The following is a 7,892-nucleotide window of genomic DNA, read 5'->3' as shown; positions in this document are numbered from 1 at the left end:
GATCGGAAACAATCGAGCCGCTTTACCCCGAACGCGGAAGCTGAGGTGCAAAGAGCCCATTAAAATCAAAATGAGTTCAGTGTGTTTTTTTTTATTTTTTTTTTTAGTTTACAGGTGGATTTTACTGGTAACAACCCAGGGTTTCACAGTCTAGGACAGCCAAGAAGGTTACATCCCACATGAGATGTTAAGCTTTACCTTCAAGCTGAGCTGAAGGGCTACTGAAGGGTAAAACAGCAAGTTGAGAACAACCCAGGTCTGTCTTGGAAACAGAACAGGGTGGAACAATGAGACGGTGCCAGAAACGATCTGGCAGGGCGAAAGGCAAGATGGTGTTACACGCAACAAGAAAAGGTGAAGGCAGTAAGAGGAGAGTAGATCGTTGCAGACTCGTCTTCCAAATAGCAAATCTTTAGTAATAATTTTTTTTTTATTAATTTACAAAACCAAACATATTTACAGTATGTGTACATTGGAGATTAGTGAGGATCTTGCTTGGACTAGGGTGGGGAGGAGTGAGGGACATAAAAAAAAATCTGTTTTCTGCAAAAGAAGGCATCTCATTTAAACAAAAACTACTGAGTAGACTCCAATGGTTGCAAATTAGGGATAAGCGAGAAGGGCCAACACATTTTTGGGGGGCTCACTTATTTTTATTTTTTACAGTTGTAACATTTACAAATAATATATCTAGATGAACCCTTACACACCTATGGTCCAGTCAGAAAGGAACAGTTTTGGGATAAATTTGAGCAGAGAACTGATCTAGCGTCAGTGTCTGACCTTAAAAACGGTCTTCTGGAAGAATGGTCAAATAATTCCATAAACACTTTTCCCAGAAGACTTAAAGTTGTTTTAGCAGCAAATTGTTGGCAAGCTCATTACAAAACTTATGTAATGTGTATTTAGATACCTTTACATGTAGATCTTTGATAATATAGCATATCTTGCTTGAAGGAATGCTGTATAATTAGAAAGCAAAATAATTTGTGTGGAAGAAAGTAAACAAGTGTATAAAAGGCAGGAACACATTTTGCACTGTTATATAAACTATTTATTTGACCTAACAGATGGTTCGCTCTACTGAACAACCTGGAAAAAGTCATCGTTGGAAACTGTTAGGAAATGTGCAAAAAAATTTCCAAAATCACTCACAGATGGCACAAGTTAAACCATCTGCCTATCGCCATCTATCACGAACTACACACAGCCTGTAAAATCCACAACATAAAGCTGACTAGTATTATTAAACTCAAAGCCAGTTGGAGACTGCCAAAAAAATCTGTTTTACCTTGGAAGTTTAACTTGTAGTTCTTAAAAGTTCTGTTAGTACAGAGCAACTATCCAGTTATAAATAATTCTGTATGCACTGTTAGCTTTAAAACTTTTTGTCACACATAAAATCTAGAAATGTAACAGAAATGGTCGATTAGCATGAATATTATATGATTTTTATGGAGAAAAAGCACGTCGGATGGAATCCATAGAATTTAGGCAAACGTATGGCAACGTTGTGATGTCTGGCTTCGCCACACTGCCAATTTATTTTTTCTTTATTTTTCTACACATAAAAATCAATTTTATGTTAACATTCAAAACTTAATAAGACAATGTTCACTGGATAAAAGACATGTCTTTTGATTAAACGTTTTTGAGCTAACAATGAGCAGGTTTTTTTGTTTTTTTTTCCAGTTATATTTCAAAACTGCAATGAAAACCGGATGCTACTAGTGGTGGAAAAGACAGACGTCAGGAAATGGAAGATGATGGTGATTTTTAATGACTTATCGCATGAACAAACTTATTGTGTTTCTTATTTTATGGCAACACTACAATTGCGAAATTGTGTTTTTGCAACATAAGCGGAATATCAACAGCTTTGCGCACATTTGTAATGGAAACGCAGCGATTTTTGACTTGACTTGTGAACTGTACTTAAAAGCCAAATCAGTTCTAACAAATGCCTGGACCTTGTGGGATGGCTGGAAAACATGTGTGGATCATTTGGATTTCTCTACTGGATATTTATTATTAGTTAGTATTAGTTGGAATGTACTGTGGCAGTGTGTGTATAAGAGAAGATAAACAATAAAGTATCTTCTTGTAGGGCTAAAACCAAAACTACACAAATTCAGACAGAAAGTGGATTAATAGAGCAGGTTAAGAACAAGGTTCCTGTTGTCCGTAGTAGATAGCATCATGTAAACAAAAAGGAAGAGGGAAGAGGAGTGGTGGGTGTAATTTATTCTCATCTGCAGCCCGTGTTTCGTTAGGAGCCCAAGCATCTGATTAACTGTACTGCATACAGTTGATGTAGCTCGCACACTCAAACACACATGCTGTCCAGGTCATTACACATGTATTTGTCTCCCTCCTCCAGAAAACCGTCTCCCTCCATTCTTGGCGCCGTGGCAGTGGAGTGAATATGGATGAAGCCAGAGCGAGGCTGCTCCATGCATATCAATGTCCTTTTAATAAATTATGAACCAGATATAGAAACCAAGAGGCAGGTTATATTTCCTGCCAAGCAGCTAAGATTTTACTCCAGACAAAAAAAACAAAACAAAAAAAAAAACAGCAGTTGAAGAAATGGTTTTGAAAAGCTAAAGTTGAATGTATTAGTTCAGCCCCATCATTCATGTTTCTGTCAGCATTTTTCTTCTAAATTCTACATTAAATCTGAATTCGTTTCTGTGGTGGATCCTCCTACCACCACCACATCGTGTTAGTATTTTTTTCTTTATATTAGTTACAGCTTATAGTCCGTTTAAGTTAGCTATTCCATTTAGACATATACTTTCTAATGGGTGCACACTTTAATGTCTGTCTGAATGGTTTCCTTGCACTTGATTTTTGTTTGAGGTGCTGCTGATACAAACCAGCTGGAGGAGGAAAACTGGAACAACAAACCATTTTCTTCTGAAAGACTGAAGGGGGGAGACTTTGTTGTTTCAAGTCGATCTTAATTAGTTAATTTTGTCACTTAAATATTCACTTATTATTGTGATAAGTTAAAGTTAGTTTTGCTTTATTTGTTTCATAGGATGCTATAGTTAATTTTGTATTTGTTTGTGCTTTTGTTATGTTGTGCCTCCCTCATGTGGTAGATTTAGGTTACTCCACCCCTATTTAAGCAATCTTTTGTTCTATGCAGGTTTTTGTTTGTGTTCAGTTAGAGTTCGGTTGACCAAAGTTAATTTGGGCCCAAGTTGTTACTTGTCCTTTGACTTATCCGTGCATTAAATCTTTATGTTTTGTTATCTATTTTTGGAAGAATTAAATTGAAACCTTTTCTATTTTGAACACTTTTTTGTCCTCTTTTGAGTCTGGTCCCTCAGTTTCCTACCAGTTAATGGAAATGCATTATTAAACACCTTGGGATATCGTCTTATTATGAAAAATCACTAAAACAGTCTTGGTACTTAACTCGGCAAACACAAATCTCTGACCTTTTGCTGATGCTTTTCAGGGCGTTCTATGTTTGAATAGAAAATAATGAGTTTTGGTGTTTGCTGTTGCATAATATTGGAACATCTGCAAAATCCTGATTTCTACTTGAACTCAAATGCATCTTTTCTGGTCATTACACAAAAATAGCCACATGCTAACATTAGTCTGGAGGTGGTTTTTATGTTTTGACCTTAAAATTTGTCACAAAAGAATTAATGATGACTTCAATTATGACTGACTCCAAAACATAACAACTTTGACAGTTCCAAACATTTTGCTTGGACTTATAAGGGTGTAGGTGTTGCATGTCTGTCAGACTGGTTGCGTTTTTCTTTACCCCCTCCCTTTTCCTGTCTCTCCACAGGTTCAGAGTGGAAGCTGGTGCCAATTTGCTGATTGGTGGGTTGGAGAGGAACCAATCAACACTTAAGGAACCTATATACAAGAAGCTCACCTGCAGGGCTGTGTGAGAGTCTGTCAACCCAACCTGGCTGACCAATTGACACTTGTCTTGATGTTTGGCTCTTTGTGTGTGTAAAGGTTTGTGGTGGGAGTTAGTGGTCTGAGTAAGCTTGGGGTTCCCTGTATACTTTCATCATGTAGGTTTCTTTCTGTTAAACACCCTTGGTAAGTAGGTTGGTGCCACCCATGTAATGTTTTGGTGAGTCTTTTTGTTACATCAGATTAGCAGGGTTTTCTTTTCTCTTGTTTTTCACTTAGAGGTTGATGGTAATTAAGCCCCGTTTTGTTTTATTAATGTATTTGATTTGGCACAACCTAACTGCCCCTTTCTCCCCCACAGGCTGTGCAAACCTTTTTGGTATTTTTGCTAAGAAAGATAAATCCTGTTTTTATACATCTACTGGGATTCTGTCAACTTATTGTGGTTGTCGTGTTATCGCATAACATTGACCTTTGTCATCCTGCTATTAAGCGGCACAACGTTTCTTGTCTTGGTCGCAAAGAAGTTCTATCCAGATATAACCCTGTTTGGTCAAGTGATTTTATAATTGTATTTTTAAACCTCAGAAATAATGTTGAATCTTGATGTACAATTTCAGTGTAAAAGGCGCATCCATCCTGGGAAGGTGGGACTCTCACAACATAACGTGGAGAGCAGCCTTGAAAAGAACCAAGTGTGCCATTTGGAGGTACATGCGCTACACGATAAAGCAGCACTACAAACTTGGTGAATCTCCTAAAAACTTGCGTATTTATGAGATAATTAAAAATTTCAAACCCACCATAATTACAACAGTGATGTGTCCAACATGCAGAAGACAAACGTAACATGAGCTGTTTGAATAATTAACTTTTTTCATAGCAAATGTATAAAAAATGTGTAGTTCATGTGTAAAAGCACTTTTAAAAAAATGCATTTACACTAAAGCTTTAAGAATGCAAACTCAAGAATTCAGATTTTGTTAAAATTGTTATGAGATGCATTATTTCTCTTTTAACAGAGGTGTCGTTCATGTTTTCGTAGTTGGCATACTGTGATTTGAAACAAAAATACACAGGTTAGTGTATTTACTTGAATTTTTAACCAGGGGTGAAAGTAAGGGGGTATGGTAGGGTACTGCGTACCCCTAAAAGATTTAGAGGGGGTACGCAGTACCTACAAGAGAGAGGAGCGACTGTCAGCTGTAAAAAAAAAAAAAAAATCAATGGGTTCACTGGGCAGCCGTGAGGGCACCCACTTATCAGCGGGGACTGATTAGTTTTTCAAGAACAATCTAAAACACGACCTAATCAGTTAATGAACACCTTTTTTTTTAATGTCATATTGTTTATGAACTGTTCGTGCTTTACTAGAGCAGCGGTGCAACACGTCGATCGCGGAAGGTTTTGAGTCGCTAATCAGCTTAAACTAGTTAATCAGTGATTGATTCAGATGATCATTGATGTAATAATTGCAAAGTAAACATCAAGTCTGAAAACATGATGCTGTAACAGACTGAATATTTTCTTTCATGATTTTTGGTGTTGAGTGCTGATACACTTGAACATAATCTCTGCTCTTGTCATCTAGTGAAGCCGTTGTCAGTCAGTTACTATGACAACAAATCTGTGTGTAGTGCAGACGAGACAAAAAAAAGGAAAAAGAAGACTACTAATGGTTTGGAGTTGTTCAAAGATTTTTCTGTGTCATTTCCCTTTTGCTGAGGCACACTGCTCTAAATAACACCTACATCTATAAGTTTCAACTTGTCAACAGAATTGTTCCACTGCAGCAACACGGCTATGGATGGCAAGTTAAAGAATCATTGTTTTGCCCTCCAGTGTTTTGAGCATGCGCAAATGTAAGCAATAACATGCAACATGGGATTGCTGTGACAGATCAAGTTGAGTTCCAGGTAAGTCTTGGATCAAACTCTCATATGAATGAAACCAAAGAGTTTTTTTCCTTGTAACTGAAGCCGATATATCTGCCTACAAGGGAGCCAGAGGCAAGACAACAATGGGAGGTTTTCACTTTTCTCCAGCTTATTCACCTTTCACGTCACTGCTTTACCCACATCCTCTATCACTCCTCAGCGAATCAACAATCAAGTATCCGGCCCGTTTTGTTATTTTGTAGGTCAGCGTTCGGTTGGCCTGGCATCACCTGTGACAAGCTAAACATGATCCAACGACAAGGAAGCTGCATGCTTTGAGTGAGTCATTAAAATGTCATAAGGGTGTTCAGCAAAGCCGGTAGCAGATAGCCCGTTTCCACACATTGTACCCGATATACACGCCTCGCCCCGACACTCGTGGACACTCAATCTGTGTAGCCGTTGTTTAATTGATAGGCAGTCTTTACAGTGGAAGCAGATCAGAAGACAGCTGAGCAGATCACCTGTGTTTCCTCCTGGAACATGTGATACTGTTGGGATTGCTGGCATGGCATTGTGAGCATCAGTGAGAGGTCCAATCTCCTCTCACAATAGGAAGTGCTTCTTTATTTTTAGCTTTGCAATTTCAGAACCACATCTCTGCAGTTTCTGTTTGTGTGTGCGTGCGTGCCAATGTGTGTGTTTCTCCCGGACCTCAATCTCATTAAGAAGCCTCTGAACTTTCTAGAATGTCACGTTACCTGAAACCGCCATGGATGCACACTTGTGAGGGTTTCACTCGGCCTTCCTGCAGGCAGCTGCCTACCAATTAATTCCAGTTAGGAACACACTTCAGATCTGAATCGGTGTTTTATTTATTTATTTATTGCCACATTCCTCAGCTTATTTATTCTTTTAATTTACTTCCAGCTGAAAATAGCCATCATTTTCCGTCCTCATTAGTACTTCGGTGAGATGCGACTTCAGGCTCATCTAGTCTAAAATCCCATATATGTTGCTTCTAAAAGCTGTTTATAAACTTCAGAGCATCAAACAGCTATATGGTATATTTAATCCAAGCAAATGCTCCAGGTCTCCTTGAAACCTGTCGCAGCAAACGTCAAGCAAAAGCTTAAATGGCATAATATAACCAAACAAAGTGCCCAGTTGAGTGAAAGTCCAGAAAAAAGAACGGTGCAAGCTAATGATTGTCTCAAATCAGCGTTTATGTGAATCTTGGCTCTTTAAATGAATACTTTAGATATTCAGAAGTCAGGTTCTATGAGGCTATTACGAGTAAAAGTTATTTTGCTGGTAAACAGCTGGCATATTGGTGAGTTTCTTGAAGTACTCAAGGCTTCCTCAATGTCTTAACATCTAATAAAATAATTTTTCCAGTTTTTGTGCAGTGAAAATCTGCACATCTTTTAAAGACCAATAACAGTTCACCCAGTTCGACCTGTGACTTAATAGTCACAGGTCGCATTACGTCAAAAAAAATCGGAATCAAATCACTTCAGGCTGCAGTGTGAACGCAGCCTAATTAGGCGCTTTCGCACTGCATGGAATGGAACAGTTGTGTTCGCATTACAACTTGCGACCGGTGTTATAGATCAACTGGTGGCTAAATCAACTGGTGGTGGCAGCTGGAAAAGACTGATGTTTCTGTGGGCGTGGCTTTTTAGGACCCCTTTACCGAACCAGGAAGTAAACAATGCAATAAAGCTTAAAGAACTACAAATCTTTGCAAAAATACTATTCAATTCCGTAAAACAACCACTAAGATCTCGGGAATAACTAATTAGAAGGAATTTATTGGTCTAATATGGTATGTTGCCTTTTTTTTTTTAAAGTTCATCTGCAAAACCATCAAAACGTGTAAATTACGCAGAACTTGTCCTGACTTATGTGTTGCTTCAGAGGTTGAAACTCGTCAAAGGAAGATCGAAATAGATCTCGATGTGGCATGAGCAGATCTCAAAGCAAAGATTATTCCCTGAAAGCCGACATAAATGTTGAAGAGCCTTGGGATTAAAAATGAAATGTTAAAAAGATCGACTGGCTGTGTAATTTTTCCACATATTCCTCATATTGTGATATTTCAAATAGGTATCCACAGAAACT

General features: G+C 38.1%; 1 long non-coding RNA gene across 1 annotated transcript; it reads right to left on the bottom strand.

Annotated features, from left to right (window-relative positions):
- Positions 1-1,166: 1,166 nt before the first annotated feature.
- Positions 1,167-7,485, bottom strand: LOC106965269 (uncharacterized). Its single transcript, XR_001428597.1, has 3 exons — positions 7,370-7,485; positions 3,877-3,885; positions 1,167-1,176 (listed from the first exon to the last, which is right to left on the bottom strand). It is a non-coding gene; the product is annotated as an uncharacterized LOC106965269 (long non-coding RNA).
- Between the last annotated feature and the right edge of the window lie 407 nt (positions 7,486-7,892).

This window comes from Poecilia latipinna, unplaced genomic scaffold (assembly GCF_001443285.1).
Source record: "Poecilia latipinna isolate Pla-1442-1.1 unplaced genomic scaffold, P_latipinna-1.0 Scaffold1794, whole genome shotgun sequence".
Taxonomy (NCBI): Eukaryota; Metazoa; Chordata; class Actinopteri; order Cyprinodontiformes; family Poeciliidae; genus Poecilia; species Poecilia latipinna.
This window is presented reverse-complemented; position numbering and strand designations above follow the sequence as displayed.